Consider the following 20,651-nt stretch of genomic DNA (forward strand, 5'->3'; position numbering starts at 1 on the left):
GGGGCCTCTTTTGTCAGGCACATCAAATGGTTTCCTGCCTCAGGACCTTTGCACAAACAGTGTTCTTTAACACAAGGCCCCCCCCCCCACTACTGGTTCTTCAGGATGTGTTGAAATACCACACTTTTAGAGAGGCCCCTCTAAGCCCCTTATCCAATGGTATCTCCCTATTATCCTGTCTCTTTTTAACCTATGTTTTACAACCATGGCACTTATCACAATTTGAAATTATTTTCCCTTCCTGTGCATAACTGGTATGACCTGCTTCACCAGCTTGGGGTGAAAATTAAGTCACAGTGCTTAAATCTTCAAGTCAGAACTGGCTCTGGTTCCATGAGCCAGATTTCCAGGAAGCTTACGCCCTTCCTGAGGTTAGGGGAGGTTCTTTTCCCATCAAATTGTCCAATAACTTCAGGGGTTTACTCACTTCAAAGGGGCCAGTCCTGACCCCAAACATCTCATCAAGAGTACTATGTATAAAGTAGATGACTAAGGAGAACCTGCTGTATAGCACAGGGAACTCTACTCAGTGCTTGGTGGTGACCCAAATGGGAAGGAAATCCAAAAAAGAGTGGATATATATAAACATATAGCGGATTCAATTTGCTGTACAGTAGAAACGAACACAACATTGTAAAGTAGCTATGCTCCACTAAAAATTAAAACAAAAAGAAAAAGAGTCAGTTGGAGCCTCTGATGAGTTCAATAGTTGGCTCCCTTATTTTACTTTTTATAAAGTAGTTGACTTAGTTTTAAAATTTTAAAAATATTTATTTAAAAACAAATAACTATTTATTTAATATGAATTATTCAATTGTGGCATGCAGGTTCCAGCAGGAAAGTTAGTTCCCCAGTCAGGGATTGAACCCATGTTCCCTGCATTGCAAGGCAGATTCTTAAGGACTGGACCACCAGAGAAGTCCTGGTGGTTTTAAAGGGCTGTGCTCCTTGTTGAGAGCTGACCCCATGCACCTTGAGGGGTCAGTGTCCACTGCTGCTGGTCCACCTTCATTGGCTGAGCTCACACTTTGGGGCACACTGCATGAGGGGGTGTCTGGTGTGACTCCGGTGCTCAGCCCCGGCGTCCCACCCCTGCCCAGTGGCCATGGGTGTCCTGGTTCTGTAACAGGCCCTACAGCCGACACAGCTGCTTCGAGACACTGGACAATGGGCTCAGGGGAGATCCCTGAGGACTCCAGCCTGCTGCAGTGTAGACAGCTTACACTCCAATGTCCTTTGTGGGACCCAGCTACTTTTCCTCCCTCCTTGTCTCTTTGTGGTCCTGCCTCCTACCCACAAGCCACACCCTGGAAACATGTACTGATAAATGCTTTCACCTCAGGGTCCATGGCTGCAGGAGGGGACTTGAGACCCCCCTCCCCAAGATGAGCTCCCATCAGCACCCTTGACATTTTCTCTGCTAGCTGATGGCTGAAACCATTTCATCCTCCAGGCCGTACAATCTTCATCCATATCAAGGTCTCCTTCCCCTTCATCCCAAGAAGGCCTGGCCCCTGTCTGAGTTGCCCTCACCCGCTTCCCTGGAGGAGGAGGAGGCTGCAGTCAGGCACACAGACATGGGCCTTCCATCCCCTTGCTCTAGAGTAAAGGAGTCGCTCACCTCCTGTGACCAAGAAGGGCCACTCAAGTGAGCCTTTCCAACACGAAGATGATTTATCCCTGAATAACTGAGGGTTTTCCTAAATAGAGACTGTGAGAAACTTTTAAATGGAAGCTCATTTTAGGCTTAAAAAAAAAAAAAAGGACTCCATCATACTGCACGGCTGTCTCCTGTTTAAGCCTCAGAACCTCAGCTTCATCTGTGAACCCATTCGTGGCACGTGGTGGGCAGACAATCAGTTCTTGCTCAATGAATGATTGTATCACCAATTCCTGAAAAAATTCATGCCTATCAGTAAACTAGGGTTCAAGAACCAAAGGATAGGTGCAGAATGATCTGATAACCCTGTTAAATTCTGCTGATCAGGGATTTCCCTGGTAGCCCAGGGGTAATGACTCCGAGCTCCCAATGCAGGGGCCCGGGTTTGATCCCCCTGGTCGGGGAACTAAGATACCACATGTGGCACAGCCTAAAGATAAATAAATGAATAAAAATAAAACAACAACAAAATGCCATCAAAAAATTAATAATAAAGAGAGCAGGAAATGCAAGTAAATGCTTAAGTAAACATTAAAAACACTAAAAAAAACCCTGATCACAAGTAGAAATGTCAGTGTCCATATACATGCAATTTTATTCAAGTTTTCTTCCTTTTAATTTCAAGAAGTGCAATTTTCTTTTCTTTCTTTTTATTTTTTTATGCTGCAAAAAGCTTTATTATTTCCATTTGGTCCAAGGCTTGAGAGAGGGCTCCAGGGTGTTAAAAAGTGGCTGCAGAGAGGGGCTTCAGGCAGCCCTGATGTTAGGTGGGTTCTTCAAAGGCCACTGGTCTCCAGAAGCTCCTAGTCGTGCTTGAAGGTGAGCCTTTCCAAGAGATACTCGCTCAACCCAGCATGGGGACCAGCCAGCCTGCGGAGGTTGGTCAGGTGGTCACCCATCTTCTTGATGAGTTTCCCTTTCTCATCTAGGAAGTGGTTCTCCAGGAAGTCACAGATGTGGGGATCTCCGCGGGCAGCAGCCAGGCCATGCAGAGCCAACAGGGCTTGATTCAGGTTCTTCTCTACGAGAAGGGAGGCTTCTATAGCGTCCTGTGTTTTACCCTACTCATCTTAAGATGGCTTCTGCACGTCCAGGAAGAGGGCGCAGCCGCCACGCTGGTTTTGCAGTTTCAAGAGACGCTCCGCGCCCTCGCTCTTCTCCTTGGCCAATTCACGAAAAAAGTGACCCACAACCTCTAGGGCTACATCGTCGCGGTGGAAATAGAAGCCCAGAGAGAGGTAGGTGTAGGAGGCCCGCAGTTGTATGTTAACCAGGCGGTTGATGGCGGCCTCCACCTTGGTGGAATAATTCTGACGAATCTGGGAGCTCATGATTGGTCGGTAACAAGGAGTTAAAAAATGGTGGCTGGTCCCGATGATCGCGGACAGCTAAGTGGCTGACTCCGGAGTTGCGACTGTGAAAAATGTTGGAGGGTGGTCGGAGGCTGGAGCAAGGGGCGTCCCTGGGTCTGTTCCGTCCAAGCACTGTTGAAGCAAGAGACAGATCCGCGGGGCCGCCAAGCGCACTTCGCACTTTTCTTTTCATTTGGAAACTTTCAAGAAGAATTTCAGACATTCAAAATGAGGTGAAAAAGAATATAACAAACACCAGGGAACCCAACACAGAATTTAACAAATAAACACAAACTAAAGTAGTTGCAGACACTTGGGTACCTCTCCTCACTTCTCCTCCCACCAGAGGTACCATTGTCCTAATTTAAAGAAACTTCCACAGCCCTAGAAGCCACAGACCAAGACAGGTGTGATCTTGCCCCTCCTCCTCCGGCCACAAGTGATTAAACCAGGTGGACGCCCCACACACCTGGGCCAATCAGCTGCTGCTTCTCAAGAGTTCAGACTTGAGCGCCCGAGCCAGTGTGCTGTGATGAGCAACACTGACAGGTCTTGCTAGTTGCAGGACTTGGACTTATTTTGGGTGTGGCCACAAGGAGTCTAGCGAGAGAAGGTAAGTGAATAGTGAACAGTGTGAAGGGATAAAAAGACAGAACGGATGTAGAGGGAAAGGAGGGGAAGGCTGAGGGGGAAGGGGAGCCACAGGGAGGTTCTTTACCTCTCTTTGAGTAAGTGGGGAGAGGGTGTGTCCCAGTAGAAACACTGCTAATTATCTTGTCTGCGGCTGCGCTCTGTCGTGTCTGACTCTCCGCAACCCTATGGACTGTAGCCTGCCAGGCTCCTCTGCCTATGAAATTTTCCAGGCAAGAATACTGGAGTGGGTTGCCATTTCCTTCTCCAGCTGTCTTCCTGACCCAGGGATCGAACATGAGTTTCCTGCGTCTCCTGCACTGGCAGGCAGATTCTTTAACACTGAGATGCCTGGGAAGCCCTTTCTGCATCTATCTCTGCTAAAAAGACTCAGTTTACACCTGAATTTATTTTAAATTATTTTAACCTATTTTAACTTGGGTTTTTAACAGACCAAATGTACTTTTCTATAAAGTTATTCTATATTATATTAAGGTATTATAATTCCTTTAGGGAATGATATCTGCTTTTAAAAAATGCCTAGTTTTTCATTATCCTCATTTTTATTGGTGTCATTTCTTTGTCCATTTTGTATGAATATATACATACATATATATATTACTCTGGCTCATTTTTACCCCTGTAATCCTCTCCCTAATCCCTGCAGCATAATCATGATATAAGTCTTCGGGATGTTTTCCTCTTACTCACCATTATTTGTTCATTCAGTCAATCATTTATTCATTCCACAAATAAAGTGTCCACTGTGGTTAGAGTAACACAGTAATACGGACAGATTTGAAATAGTGAGCTGTGGAAGAAACTAAAGCAGGGAGGAGATAGAAGACTGAACTGTCTGGGGTTTCAATTCAGCACTCGGGTGGCTGGGCTAGGATTCCTGAGGAGGTGACATTTTGTAAAGACTCGAAGGATTCAGGGGATTATTCTAGTAATGTGCAGAGCCCCAGTCCAGGAAGCAGGGGTTATAGGTGCAAAGGCCCTGGGGCAGAGAATGAACTGGGGAGCAGGATGAAGGAGAATAAGCAATAAGACGTGGGGTCACAGTCAGTGCAGGGCCTCAGGGCCATTGTCAAGATTCACTGGCAGCGATGGAGGCTTCTGGTGAGAGAAACGGCCCAATCAGACGTCTGCTATAGCAGGGTTACTGCAGCTGCTCTGTTGGCAACTGTCCGAAGCAAAGCTGTTCTTCAGCCAGGAGGCACTGGGGCCTGGTGTGTGTTCTTGTGTATTTTCATATCACCTCAGTGTGATGGAGGTAAGCATGCATGCAAGGGGGCTATGATGACCATTCAGGTGAGAAGAGCAGGTGGCTTGGACCGGAGAGGGGACAGCAGAGGAGGTGAGAAAGCATCAAATTCTGGAAATAGGTGAAACATAGCCCTTTGTCACTGTTAAAAAATTGTCAGTGATCTACACGGGAAATGTCATTTGACATTGGTAGTTTAAACAATTCCTTTTACAAGAAGGAGGACCCAGGAGGCTGGTGTAGATCCTTTCCTCTGATGCTTCATCCCAAATTCCACTCCTCTATTTCAACCAAGTCATTCTCTCCTCCATGCATCCTATTGGCTTGCCTTCATAAGTCCACGGACCCATTGCCAGTGAGATGTGTTCTCGTTTTTGAGGCCTGCTTCCAAATGGTCCTCTTTCCTGTGTTCCAGCCTCTGGGATTCAGTTTCAGTTTTCAATACAAACTTATAGAATTTCCAGTATTACTTGGTAATTACTGCATGCTAATTACTGTTGAAATTTTTCTTTCCAGCAAACACCAAATGAACATGCCTTTCTGCTATCATGATCACATTGCAAATCTAATTTAACAACCTGTGGAATAAAAACGTAGAGATAAATAGTACATTGTCAAGTGTTTTTAGCAAGTTAGAAAATTGATCAAATCCTTGTAGGTGGCAATATTTAGTTTGGATTTGCTCTATCTTCATGGCACTTTAGTTACTATGATCCTGGGAAACTTTCTAGACAAAAAAAAAAAAAAATACTCCCTGTTTTCAAATTCGTCGATCCATGTCTTATTAGTGGCTGTATTTACACATTTATTGTTGTTGTTGTTCAGTCACCCAGTTGTGCCCGACTCTGGGACTCCATGGACTGCAGCACACCAGGCCCCCCTGTCCCTCACCATCTCCTGGAGTTTGCCCAAGTTCATGTTCATTGCACCAGTGATGCCATACAGCCATCTCATCCTCTGATATCCTCTTCTTCTGCCCTCAATCTTTCCCAGCATCAGGATCTTTTCCAATGAGTCGTCTGTTCGCATCAGATGATCAAAATACTGGAGCTTCAACTTCAGCATTCAGTAACATTTATACGTTTAATTGTCTGTAAATAAAGAATATGGTAAGGGAGAGCATTTGGGACAAGACATGCTTCTATAGAAAAAGAATTAGCTTGAAGCATTCAACTTAAATGAGGGTTAAGCACACAGATAATTGTGTTAACTGGTAATGAAATGTTTTGTTTTATTTTTAAATGTCATTTTGTCTTATTGCAAACTCAAAGTCCTCCTGTGAAGTACCTCATTAAGCAGAAAAACAAGACCAGATGTGAATTAATGTTTTCCTCTGAGCACCTACACTTTCTCTATTCTGAGCTCTTCAAAATTCAAGGTGCTTCCTTGTTTTTTAAATTGATGTAGAGTGGATTTACAATGTTGTGTTAGTTTAGGTGCACAGCCAAGTGATTCAGTTATTTACATATGCATTCTTTTTCATATGTATATATTCTTTTTCAGATTCTTTTCCATTATAGGTCATTACCAAATATTAAGTATAGTTCCCTGTGCTCTCCAGTAGGTTCCTATTGATTATCTCTTATGTTTATATATTAGTGTATATAAGTTGATTCAAGGTGCTTCTGAAGCGATAACATTTAGATTTTTTTTTTTTAATGTCCACAGAATCAGTGAATTCTTTGCTATTTAGAATTTAACCTTTTGAAAGCAAGTGCTTCTGCTAGGTTTTACTTAACTGCATGAGACTTTTCTTCTATCATTTTTGACACATTTTCGACTGACTTTCATATATGAACCCACTCACGTTCTCTAGATTTTACCCAACACCTTTTACCGAAGGTGAACTTTTCATGGTGAAGGACTGCATATAGAATGAGACTCCTACAAGATACTCTATGTACATATGGCTTTTGGACTAACAATTTCTGCTATTTTATGGATTGTTCCTGACAGGGATTGAATTGACTTCCAGATGCAGATAAGAGAGATGCAAAGATACACACTCATTAACATTTACGGGTACTTTTTTCAGAGGAGTTATTCATTTAGATGATAATACAAGAGACATTTTCTCTTTAATGGCAAAACTACACAGTAAAAGCAAGGGTTTAGAGAAAAGACACCCTAATGAACCATTTCCTGTAGTATCTTGTCGCTCACATGCTCACGCATATTAAGCTCTTTCTTCTACCTACAGACTATCCCAGGCTATTTTTATGGTTTTTGAACCCATCTGTTTCAACCTGTACTCACTGCTATTTAGAATGCAGATGTTAATTACCTCCTTAACATCTCCCTGCTCCTTGCTAGAAGCCTCGAATGCCCCCAAGCAGCTATGAGGTTCTCAACACCCAAGCCTTGCTTCTGGTTTTTCAGAGCAGCCCAACTCAGACTCTTCTCCCCATCAGCCCTGGTTAGAGGGACATGGATATGCCCTCCAGGCTGAAGTACAGACCTGATACTTCATCTGTCTTCACTGAAGTCCCACTAAGGCAGACCTTCTCCCTCGGAGTTGAATAAAATAATCCTAATTCTAAACATCTTAAACATCTCGTTAACAGGATGAGTCCAAACATGTCAGAGAGGCTCCTTCCCATCCCAGGTCTGTCCAGCTTGTTTGAAAGCTACAATTTCTCTCCATGCTGTGTAACCTGGCTGGGTTTGTTCCCATTACTGGGCAGTCCATAAGTGAAGGCTGGTGCTTTACTATGGTTTGTTTTCATCCTTGGGCCCTATCATCTTTTCCCTCTGATTTTAAATTCCCTAAGGGGCCTAACATTGATTCTGTGATTGCTATTGGTTTGTCAACTGATTTTTTTCCCCCTTCATTTCTGGTGTAAGCGTCAGAAAGTTGCCACTGTAATGAATGAAATGCAGGTTCCAATGGGCCTCTGAGAACACATAGAAACCTCACTCAGAATGAAAACATCCCTTTATTATTTTTTTTATTTTTGGTTGCATGTCACAGCATGGGGAACCTTAGTTCCCCCACCAGGGGTTGAACCAATGCCTCCTGAGTTGAAAGGTAGAGTCTTAACCACTGGACCACTGGGGAAGTCCCCCAAACATCACTTTAAATGGGTCATGGAGAATGACTCAGTTTTACCCCTTGAAAGTAACACATTTTAGTAGAAATTAAGTATTTGTCATTTAATGAGACTTCTAGAACTTTGTGCTAATTATAATACCTCATTTTATTACCAAAAGCTGTAGAAAGAAGAATGCCTTACAGTTGCTAAGAATGGAATTTTTTCATGTGAATTCTTTAAATTTATTACTTTACTCATTCCCTGTAGTTGATAATTGAACGGAAAAGGAAATAAGTCAGAAAACAGAGGAAAAAGAAGAGAGCACAGTGCCAGGCAGGAATAGATTCTCAACAAATGTTTGCTGAATAAATGAATGAAAAGGAGCCCTGAAAATTTAAAAACAGTCATGATGTAAGATCTCAGCTCCTGGGATGAAATTTAATTAAAAACATTTAGACCATTGTGAGCATGAGTATGATTTTTGTCATGGGGAAAGCATGTGTTTCTTTTTTTGAATAAAATTTTAGAGAAAGAAAAGGGGTAAAAGAAAAATGAATGCCAGGAGAAGTTGAATGAGGTGAATAGAAAATAAAGGCAAAGAAGAAAACCAGATGGGTCTGCTAAAAGGAAAATAAACAGAAATGAAGCAAATTCGCTCACATTTCTGTTTTTCTTTTCATTTTTTTCAGAGATAAATCTCCCAACTTTATTCTTCAAACTTGAGATCAGACATCTGATCTCAAGATGTCTGATCAAACATATACTATTTAGTAGTGATAAATATGGGCTTCCCTGGTAGCTCCGATGGTAAAGAATCCACCTGCAATGCAGGAGACCTGGGTTCAGTCTCTGGGTTGGAAAGATCCCCTGAAGGAGGGCATGGCAACCCACTCCAGTATTCTTGCCTGGCTATTTTTAATATTACAATGAGCAAATAATTATGGAGGAATTACTATAGCTGAGTCACTTTATTTTTTATTTTTTAATCTGTTTCTTTTTTTTAATTAAACAATTTTTTATTGGAGTATATTTGCTTGTGTTGTGTTAGTTTCTGCTGTACTACTGTTTTTCTTTCTTCTTACTCCCTTCCCTTCTTTCCAGTATTTATACTCAGAATTCCAAAGGGAGATTTAATAACAATTTGGAAATACGTTAAGTAAGACAACACCAGGTGGCAAATAGCAATTTAATTCTCCTTGCCAACAGAGCTAAAGTCTTAGCGTGCTTTTTATTATTAATAGGAGAGCCAGGTGAGAGGGAGAGGGGAGGGAGGAAGGAAAAAGCCATTTAGTGTGCGGTGATGAAGGCAGAGCGGGGTTGATAGGACCAAGATAAGAAATCTCTCAATGCACGCATGAATTCTCCTTTTCATTCTGCCGCCTGCTAGAAAATTGGGTGAACAGGCATTTAAGACTTTTTTTTCCTGCAGCAAATATTTGCATGGGAGCCATGCGTTGACACTGTGTGCTTGGATTTCAGGGAGCAGGCTGATGCCTCTTGGGACATGTAAGTACAGAAGGCAGGGCCACACCCCTGAGAAGGTAGCTGGTTTCAGAGGCAGTTCCAAGAGTCCTATTTGCCCAAACTGGATCAAGTGTGGTACTTGTCACTTTGAAAAATAGAATGGGGGTCTCCTTTGAAGTCTTCCATGTGATTATGTCCTATTTGGTTTTTATCTGATAGAACACTGGATTTTCTGGGCCCTTAAACATAGACTATTTCAGTTCAGTTCAGTCGCTCAGTTTTGTCTGACTCTTTGCAACCCCATGAACCGCAGCACGCCAGGCCTCCCTGTCCATCACCAACTCCTGGAGCCCACCTAAACTCATGTCCATTGAGTCGGTGATGCCATCCAACCATCTCATCCTCTGTCATCCCCTTCTCCTCCTGCCCTCAATCTTTCCCAGCATCAGGGTCTTTTCTATTGAGTCAGCTCTTCACATCAGGTGGCCAAATATTGGAGTTTCAGCTTTAACATCAGTCCTTCCAATGAACAACCAGGACTGACCTCCTTTAAGATGGACTGGTTGGATCTCCTTGCAGTCCAAGGGACTCTCAAGAGTCTGCACCAACACCACAGTTCAAAAGCATCAATTCTTCGGCACTCAGCTTTCTTCACCGTCCAACTCTCACATCCATATGTGACTACTGGAAAAACCATTGCCTTGACTAGATGGACCTTTGTTGGCAAAGTAATGTCTCTGCTCTTTAATATGCTGTCTAGGTTGGTCATAACTTTCCTTCCAAGGAGTAAGCGTCTTTTAATTTCATGGCTGAAATCACATCTGCAGTGATTGTGGAGCCCCCCCAAAATAAAGTCAGCCACTGTTTCCACTGTTTCCCTATCTATTTACCATGAAGTGACAGGGCTGGAAGCCATGATCTTAGTTTTCTGAATATACTATACTATTATATACTATTTAGTAGTGACAAATATGGGCTTCCCTGGTGGCTCAGACGGTAAAGAATCCGCCTGCAATGTGGGAAACCTGGGTTTGATCCCTGGGTTGGAAAGATCCCCTGGAGGAGGGCATGGCAACCCACTCCAGTATTCTTGCCTGGAGAATCCCCATGGACAGAGGAGCCTGGTGGGCTACAGTCCATGGGGTTGCAAAGAGACATGACTGAGCGACTAAGCACAGCACACAGTGATAAATATCTACCATTTAACATAAATTAGTAGATCTGGCCATTGTTATTGCTATTATTTCAGCTTCTGTACCTGGCAGCATCTTTAGCTCCTCTCACTGCAGAGGCCACTGAAGTTCTGTCTTCATTCTGGCTGGGAGGATGGGAGAAGCCCAAACCCAGTCTACTGACCTGAATCAGAAGGAAGGAAGGTTTTCTTTCTCTTTATTTATTTATTTTTTTCATGTTTGAGTCCCATACTTCTTTTTTTGTGAGGTTCAGTAGGTATGAATGGAAGAAGCAGGTAGTGAGTTCCATTCTCCAAGGGAGTTGAACAGAAAGATAACCTCGTGTGGATGCATCGAGGTCCGCATCGAGAGCTTTTTGGATAGGGGGCCCTAGATGCCCTGTCTGACCAGACCCTCGTCATGGAGCAGAGTGGTGCTCCAGGGCAGCTAGACACACCCAGAGAGGCTGGCTGTGCTTTCCCTCTGCCCCATGGAGAAACGGGCTGTATGGATATAGTGGTGGGAGGGTACCCTTGAGTGGGGGACTGCCCGTCTTGCCATGGTTTTGTGGGCAGCAGCCTTATCAGACTTTAGAATTTGAGTGCAGATCTCACGCTAATTGGAGTTTCCTTTTAAAAAAAGCAATACTGTGAGAGACAACATTAAGACTGTAAATGTAGCTCTCAATAGAGAATTTTTGAGTTCTATCCCTTTTTTGGGAGTGGGGGAGGTACAAGGGTAAGGTCCAGGGCACTAACTGGGGATCAGACTGGGGGTTTGCTCAGTTTACTTGTCTGTAAATGGGGTTGTCATGATGATTGCAAGAGCTGAGTTAATGCATTTTTAAAGCACTTAAAATGCTTCTCTCACAGTCAGCCTCAGATGCACTGTAACATTAATCTATTATTATTACTTTCGTTCACTTGCCATGAGGTTTAATCCCTCTTTCCCTGCAGGTCTTGCAACACTCTGTGGAGGACAGGCCACAGCTAGAAAGCACTCCACATTTCTCTAGAGATTTATTTTCAAGACCCCATGTTTGTTTCTCTAAAACTCTAAAATAGCAGGAACTTTTGCATTTTATTGAGTCTGCCCAGAGGTCTAGATTCACATTGTAGGACAACCTTCCAAGGTTCTAATGTAGCTGGCCCTTCTTGTCAGATGCCCAAGGACCTGCTCCCCCAACACAAAGCCAAGCAGAGAATGAAGGTAGCTTTCAGATAGGTCAGGTTAGTGAGATTTATCTGGGAACTTGTTTCAGAGCCCTGGGAACCTGCCTTTTGTAAAGAACTATTTTCTACTTTCACAGAACACAAAGTCTTGGAACTGTGACTTATCCATAAAGAAAAGACAAGCAAAAACTCCAGCTTCCAGGTTAGATGGCATCACTGACTCAATGGACATGAATTTGAGCAAACTCCCAGAGACAGTGAAGGACAGGGAAGCCTGGTGTGCTGCAGCCCATGGGGTTGCAAAGAGTCAGACAAGCCTTAGAGATGGAACAACAACACATATTTGTTGAGAAGTTATTATGTTGTTTTCCAGGGATTGGATATCCAAAGATGAACAAGTTCATTAACTTTGAGGAACTTAGTGATGGAAGCATGCTCAGTGGCTCAATCGTGTCCAGCTCTTTGAGACCCCTGGGACTGTAGCCCACCAGGCTCCTCTGTCCATGGAATTTTCCAGGTAAGAACACTCGAATAGGTTGCCATTTCCTACTCCAGGGGATCTTCCTGACCCAGAGAGCGAACCTTAGTCTACTGCATTGCAGACAGATTCTTTACCACTCTGCCACCTGGGAAACCCCAGGTATGAATGTAAGAACAAGGTGAAATGAGTGAGCGATATTATTACTTGGAGGATAAGTAGGAGTTTGTCAAGATGAAAATGGGAGAAAAGGCCATTCTAGAAAGATGCTGTATAGCATGTGCAAAAGGTTAACAGTCAGCCAAGACCGCGGATTACTGATCAGACGAGTGAGAAGTCTGGGGCGACCAGGGCACGGTACCCTTCTCTCTCTGTTGAGCAGGTACCCCCACCAGCCACACTGCTCAGGGCTCAGCAAAAGATGAAAGCAGCGATCACTCATAACTCTGATGCTCAGACCGGGAGCAGGGCACTAACTCATTTCCAAGAGGGACCACCAAACTTATGAGGCCCCAGAAGCTTGTGAAATGACTCGCCTGAGCGGAGGTCATGGTACAAACCCTGACAGCTGGAGGGGAGGGTGAGCTTGAGGGGACTGGTTTGCAGAAGCCAACCCAGGGCAGCACAGACGCCCTCGGGGCTGAGAGGTGCAGGCTCAGGGCTCATGAAGTGTCTTTGATGACTTTTCTGAGGTGTTGCATTCTGCCTTCCCCTGCAGGTGAGGGTGAGCTGGTAGACTGTCTGCACACCTTTGCAGTGTGGAGAACGTTCCGGAAGGAAAGGAGCCAAGACAGGAGTTGATGTTTAGTTAGGAGGCTGGAGCAGTGCTTCTGGGAACCCCTAAGGTCTGAAGGAAGAAGGTGCTGGTGGTGATAGGAGGGGTCAGTAGAACCTGGAGCTGTTTTTGGACTAGAAATGGCAGGATGTTACGATGCTGGATGAAGCAAGGAAGGAGGATGATGCTCAGGTTGGAGTCGTCCTGTGGTCTCAGGGGTCTGGGTATGGAGCAGTGAGTGCTCTCTCAGCAGAGCTGAGCTGACCCTTGACTGGGTTTGTGCCATTGGCACTTACAGCAGCCCCTAGGGGGGAGGATCCCCAGGTGAGAGGGGGACCGGGATGCAGAAGCGTGGGGTGGGCTGCCCACAGTTACACAGGAGGCTGAGCTGCATCCGGCACCCACGTCTGTCCATCTCCTTCCTTCATCACTGTGTATGTTTGCTGCCTTTCCAGAAGTAGGAGGTGTAACCTCAGTCTGAAAGTCTGAAGTGTTCCAGCATTCTGGAGAACAGGGTGAGCCAATCCCCACATCTGGGAGACAGAAACGGGCCAGGAAAGGAGGGGATGTGAGTGTCCAGCCCACACTGTCCCAGGGGGCTGGTACAGGAGCACTGAATTAAGCAGGTGGTAAAAATGAAAGGTCTGTTTCCAGGAGGGCTTCTTAGGGGGCTGTGGAGCAGGGGGTGGGGGGCAGAACGTACTGGCCACCTTGAGAGGACTGGAGGCCCGAGGCTCAGGGAGGATATGTGGGTTGCACAGCCCTTGTCAGGGCATTTGAAGATGCAGGATTCATCGGGGATGGGTTCAGGGACCAGGCGGAGGAAAATGAGATCTCTTTTGTAGCAACCAAGACGGTTCACTTCTCAAACAGATCTATGACACTCCTAGGGCTTCTGTGAACCACTGGGACTTCTGTCCACCAGAAGCTGGTTCTTAAATTCTGCCAGTGGACAATGTCATGAACATATACTTTGTTACCGTGACCCTACTTCCCCCTCGGGCAAGTGCACGCAGATCAGGTCATGCAATAAATAATAACAATGACAGCAACACCTGTGCAACATTTGCCTGCCCCAGGCGTGGCACTGAGTGTTTACATGCACAGTCTTACTTAACCCCAAAATAGTATGCAGAAGTTAGTGCCATTACTTCCCATCCTACACTTGACGGAATGGGACAAGAGCTATTCCTGTGTCTGTCCTAAGTTAAAAGGTTAGGAACCAAGGATCCTACAAGCTTACTGTGATCATCACCCTTTTCTTACTCAATTAAAAAGCCCTGTCTCAGGACTTCCCTGGCAGTCCAGTGGTTAGGACTCTGAGCTTCCAGTGCAGAGGGTGTGGGTTTGATCCCCGGTCGGGGACCTAACAGCCCACATGCCTTGGGGCCAAAAACCCCCAAAACATACAACAGAAGCAATATTGTAACAAATTCAATACAGACTTTTAAAAATGGTCCACATAAAAAGTCCTAAAATAATAAAAATAAAAAAACAAAAAAGTCCAGTCTGTATGCCTCTTATGCAAATCCTCAAGCCCAAGTGTTCTCTTTTTCTTCTTCAAGTTTGTTTTCTCAGCTGACTAGATTGTGGGTGAAGTGACATCACCATCTGATCAGCATCTAAAAGCATTTTGGCTAAGTTAAAAAAAATAGAGATCTTGAACGTGCTCCCTTAATTACATTTGACCATTTGAGCAGCTGCGTGGAAACCCCGGGTAGCTGGCCTGTTCTGCAATTTGTTTTGAAAACACGCTTTTCAGTCTCTCGGCTGCGAGGATTCTGTGTAAAGGGTGTACGCTGTGAATCACAGTTTCAAAGGAAAGACGACAAACACAGATCTCAGCCAAGCAATTTGTAAAACTGGATTCCTGACAGAAATTCAGGAAGCGGCAGAAAGCAACCAAACACAAAGACCCAGTCAGGAGGCTGGGTGCGACCTGAAGCAATCACGGGGAAGAAGCTCTGGGGTGAAGGAAAGACAAGGAGCAGAGACCCCGAGGGGTGGAGAGCACACGGTCTGAATGTAGGGTGCCCTGCGTCCGGTGCCTGAGCTGTCTCGGACTGTTCCTGACGCGTCTTTAGTTCCTTGAGTGAACAGGGAACAGAATGTTTCTTCAGTTAGATTCACAGCTTTCATAATCATCACGAACTGAATCAGTCCAAATCCCTTTAATGATTATTTCATGGATTTTGTGGTCTTTTTCTCTAATAATAACAATAACAAAATTAAAATCAGTATCACTGACTGAGCTTTCTACCTTCAACAAGAACAAAAAACCCCACAAGCGTCAGAGTCTCTCTGTCCTCATGCGAATGTAAACTTGGTGAGGGCAGAGGTGTCTACTGGATCTGTTCGTTGAAGTGGCTACAGTTCCTGGAATAGTGTGGGGTACACGGTAGATGCTTGTTAGATGTTTGGGGACTGAATGGATGGGTAAACAAACACCTGTTGCGCATTGGCAGGTAGTACTCTAAGGACTTCACTGGTTCATTTAAACTTCATCGCTATTCTATTCAGAAGATATTTGTGATTCTTTCTGTTTTACAGATGAGCTAACTGAGTTACAGAGAGGTGACTTTAGATTGTCCAAGGTCACATGGCTACAGGGGCAGAGGCAGAATCGGACCCAGGCAATCCAACCCCAGAGTCCCCTTCTCCATACTACTGGTCTTCAAGCTTCATTCACTCACTATTAGTTTAAACTTCTCCAATTGACTAAACTTCTGAGATAATGCAAATGTGAAGTCTGAGTCATATTGAATGTGTAGAAAAATATGCCACGAAATTGTCAGATCCCAAAGCCCATTGCTCCCCTACACACTAAATTAGAAGAATCTCTTCCATGAGAAAGCAGTTCATCTCCTGCTTTTATTTTTCAAACCAATATCAGGAAATCTGGTTGAATATTTATGTCTCACATTATGAGAGACTCTTCAGCAGTTTTCTCTTTTTGTAATTGTAGAAAATTCTTTCTTTGTAAATGTAGACATTTTGGAAAAACACAAACCTTTTTCTTACCAGATAATTTTCATTGACTAGTTTTGTCAAGTTTCCTTGTTAAAAACATTAGATTTTTATCTTTGATTTATTTTGTACTCCTTTGATTGGGTCTGAAGATATTTAAGAGGGTGCAGACCTTAAAGTTTCTAATCCAAATCTCTACATCTTTAGTTTTTATTGCCCTCCTCCAAAGACCATTTCCAAATATCTACTGAGATCTCTTCTCCTCCCCAGATAGGGCCACCCCACCACTTCCTAAAAGCATATATTCACTGACCTGAGATTCATCTCCTCCCCTCACCTTTCAGCTTTTCGTAGAGAGATTGAAAAGAAATACCTTCAAAGATGTACTATCTCAATAGAGTTTATATGATAACACCATGATGTACAATATTTACACTGAAGTGACACAGTTAAGTTTTAAAAGGAGACCATGGTAATGAGGTGATAAAAATATTGCTCATTTATTTTCCAAAATTCCTTGGAAAATGAATCTACATGGTTACACTTGAAAGATGTTGTACTTTGCAATCACATAATATAGACCTGACTATATCAGCATCACTCGGAAAAGCTGGTGATGATAAAAGCTAAGGATATGGTTCCATTATATAGATTAAAGCAAGTTTCATTTACCTGTCTGTGTATATTGCTTGTTTTTAGTTAAGGCGTCATTGGAAGGATTGATGTTGAAGCTGAAACTCCAATGCTTTGGCCACCTGATGCGAAGAGCTGACTCATTTGAAAAGACCCTGATGCTGGGAAAGATTGAGGGCAGAAGGAGAAGGGGATGACAGAGGATGAGATGGTTGGATGGCATCACCGACTCAATGGACATGGGTTTGGGTGGACTCTGGGAGTTGGTGATGGACAGGGAGGCCTGGTGTGCTGCAGTTCATGGGGTTGCAAAGAGTCAGACATGACTGAGCGACTGAACTGAACTGAACTTCATTTGTAGCCTTCAGATAGAGACACCATCTGCCATCATATAGAATCTAAAGAATCTAGATAGGGAAATATTCTCATTCTTCCCTTTTTTCTCACCCTTTCAATCCAACAAATCTCAGGGCTTTCTGATTACAACTACAAAGTATTTTTCGTCTTTGTCTACCACATGAAGATTAGAAAGGAAGAAATAAACCTCTTATTATTTATTGATGATATGCTTGTCTACATAGAAAACCCAAAAGAATATATAGAAAAATTATGAAAATCAATAAGAGTTTGGCTAGGCTGTTGAATACAAAATCAACACACTAATGCCAATTGCCTTTTTATATACCAGCAAAAGTAGAAAGTATAATTTTGAAAAAACGAAAAAACAATTACAGCAGCAGCAAAAGTATGAAGGAACAAGGGAGAAATCTTGCAAAATGAGTAAGCTCTTTATGAAAACATTTTAGAACTTTGTGGAATGATGCTAAAGAAGGACAAAGTAAGTGGAAAGAAGTGTTATATTCATAGATGGAAAGAGTCAATATCAAGTGTTCCTATAATGGTCATTCTAAATCAAGATCCCAAAGGTTCTGCCCCATCCCTCCTGAATGGAAACTTGACAAAATGATTCTAAAATGAATGAAGAAGAGCAAAGGGTGAAGAATGGTCAAGAGACTCCTGAAAATGTGTCTTGACTAGTTACATAAGACTCATCATATGGCAGCAAAGACTGTTGGTATTGGCACAAGGCTAGACAGACAAATGGACAGCCTAATGCAAATATGGAAACTATTTATGACTGGAGAGGTATCAAAGATTTGTGAGAAAAAGAGTGTGCAAGTCAGCAAATGCTATTGATGCAAACAATTGGCTATATATACAGAAAAACATGAAGTTGGATTGCTTCCTCTCAAATTAAAAATCCATTCTATATAAATTTAAAGACAATATCAAAAGGCAAAACTATGAAAAAATTTTACAAGACAATTAGGAGAATATATAAGCTTGAAGTAGGTACAGATTTTTAAAATAAGATGCAAAAAACAAACTGTGAAGGAAAATAAAGATAAGTTGAACTATATTAAAAATAAAAATGTTTGCTCATTATAAGACAACTTAGGAGAGTTAAAAAGAAAGTAACAAACTGGGGTAGGACATTTGAAATACATAGCACAGACAAAGGATCAATATACAAATTAATAAAACAAGTAGGTACAAAAATAAGACAGACCACCCAATAGGGAAACAGGCAAAGGCATAAAAATGTACCTCATAGAAAAGGCAACACGAGTGGTCCATAAATACATGAAAAGCTGCACAATCTCATATAGCAATCAAGGTAAGGAAAATTAAAGGCACCAATTAGATATGATTTCACACTCACCCTCAAGTTAAAAAGTGGAACAATCCTACATACTGGAGAAGATGTAGAGAGATGGAAATTTCCACTTGGGAAACAAATTCGGCAGTGACTAGTGAAGCCAACATGTGCAGGACCTACAACCAAGATGTCCTACTCCTGAGAAATACATCCTAGGTAGTGTTCACAAAGAATCTCGAGCAAACTGGGCAAATTCAGGGTAGCTGTGCCTGTGGAGGGGAAGGCAGGGGAGGGAGAACTCTGGGTGATTTTCAGGTTTATGGCTGGAGCACCTGGGCAGATGGCAGTGCCACTTACTGAGATTTGGAAGCCTAGAAGAGTGGGGCAGGTATCCAGGGTTCTTTTTAGATTGCATATGCATTTTCTACATCCAGGAGGTAGTATCTTATGAGCAGATGGAAGAAGGAGTCTGAGAATCCGGCGGGGGGGGGGGGGGCTGGATTCCTATGTCCATCCTTCTATCCTCCCATCTGTCTGTCTCACCATCAGAATCAAGATCAAGAATGCTATCTAAGCCCATGGACTGGATGGGCTATCTAGGCAGCCAAGAGAGATGGAGAAGATATTGGGGCTGAACCTTGCTGTACTCCACCATTTAATGATTCTTTAGACTTGAGATATCCAGCCAAGATCATGGAAAAGGAGTGGCCAGAATAGCAGGAAAAAGATCTAGGTGTGTGATATCCTGGAAGCTCCTGAAAGAAGTGCTTTCAGAGGAAGAGACAGTGCCAAGTACAAGGGTCAAGTAAGAAAAGACCGTTGGATGCGGAAACAAGGAAAGTGTGTGTGACCTTGAGGGATCTCAGTGGAATTGTGGAGACAGGAACATGATTCAAGAAGATTTAAGAGAAAATGGGACTGAGAGTGAGGGTGGCTGAACCAAGTCAGTCCTTTACAAAGTCATGCTCTAAAGAGCAGCAGAGAAATGGAAGTCCTTTCTGGGAGATGTGGGGACAAAGGAAGGTGTTGGACTTTTCATTTTTTGTTCAAGATATGAGTTTTTGGAACTTGTTTGTATGCTAATAGGAATGATTTAACAACAGAGGGAAATTCTGATAAAAAATTTGGGGACCAACGTTCTCAAGGCAAGAGGATTATATAAGGAACATAGAATTCAGATTATTGTCAACATGAGTGTTACTAAAAATGTGTTTTGAAAAAAATCATTCTCCCTAACTCTATAAAATAGACTATAAAGTAAATATTAATAATAACAATAACGACAATGTGAGGTAAGAACCATTTTTATCAAGTACCTTCTGTAAGTCAGAGACTCTGCTGCTTTAGTCACTGTATTGCTCTGACAACACACAGATGAAAAATTTATTAAGATTTTTTTCTTGATGTGGACCATTTTTTTAAACTCTTTATTGAATTTGTTATGATATTGCTTCTGTTGTTGTTTTTTTTGCTTCTGTTTTATGTTTTGGTCGTGAGGTATGTGGGATCTTAGCCCCCAATCAGGGGTCAAACCCATACCCCCTACATTGGAAGGTGAAGTCTTAACCACTGGACCACCAGGGAAGTCCCCAGATTTATGTATTTATTTTTTGAAATGTTTACAAAACAAGAAGTTGAGACTCAGAACATTTCATGGGCTGGCAGTGAATAAGTGACAGATAGGTGATGAATAGATGGCCGGTCTAGGATCCAAATCTAGACTCTTAGTTAATGCCCAGGTGCTCTGACTGCCCAGTGATGTTCAGATCTGGGTCTGGCAAGCGCCCCCCCCTCCCCCCGCTGCCCCGTGCTTCTGCAAACCCCATAGGCCCTGGGTTGTTGCTCCCATAGAGCAAGATGTACCACAATTGGGAACCTGTCCCACTGTTCTGTTTAGAACATTTTTTCCCATTTGAAATGGTTATGTTATCTCTCCCATGACTGAAATTGTTACCACTGTTAATGCAAGAGCTATTTTCACGTACGCTATTGCCTCAAACAAAAAGTCCTATGAGAATAAAGACGACCTGTTCAGGACAAGTTCTAGCAAGCTGTGTTTAAGATTATTTGTACTTTCCAAAGGCTCCTTATTTCAAGTTCATAGATAAATGTGCATCTTTGTATGGCAATCTTCTGGAGATCAGGAATTGTGTTTTTCAATGTTTTTATATTTCCTTTATCTTTCTCTAAGAGCTTGGTATTCTGAAGAGGTGTTCAACAGTGGAGCTGCTGTCTGGCTGATGGCAAGTGTGTGCAGAAATCTTAGACTCTTACTGAATTTCCTCCTGTCTAGGTCATGAATAACTCCAGGGAATGAGAACCTTATTGGATTGGACCTTTGATTGAACAAATTTTTAACATCAACCTGGGGAATGATCGATTGACTGCT

The 20,651-nt window shown here is 43.0% G+C and overlaps 1 protein-coding gene and 1 pseudogene across 2 annotated transcripts in view; one reads left to right on the forward strand and one right to left on the reverse strand.

The window, feature by feature from the left end:
* Positions 1-2,278: 2,278 nt before the first annotated feature.
* Positions 2,279-20,651, reverse strand: part of LOC145531547 (ferritin light chain pseudogene) — a 35,266-nt pseudogene continuing 16,893 nt past the window's right edge. The window contains exon 2 of the transcript XR_014072517.1: positions 2,279-6,000. The product of XR_014072517.1 is annotated as a ferritin light chain pseudogene (transcript). The remainder of the gene's footprint in view (positions 6,001-20,651) is intronic.
* The window catches only part of PARD3 (par-3 family cell polarity regulator), a 598,386-nt gene continuing 580,323 nt past the window's right edge, over positions 2,589-20,651 (forward strand). Inside the window, exons 1-2 of the mRNA XM_081554391.1 lie at positions 2,589-2,898; positions 12,123-12,266. The gene's annotated coding sequence lies outside the window, so the exon portion shown is untranslated. The remainder of the gene's footprint in view (positions 2,899-12,122; positions 12,267-20,651) is intronic.

Source organism: Giraffa tippelskirchi, chromosome 13 (assembly GCF_054371585.1).
Source record: "Giraffa tippelskirchi isolate mGirTip1 chromosome 13, T2T-mGirTip1v1.2.pri, whole genome shotgun sequence".
In the NCBI taxonomy this organism is placed as follows: Eukaryota; Metazoa; Chordata; class Mammalia; order Artiodactyla; family Giraffidae; genus Giraffa; species Giraffa tippelskirchi.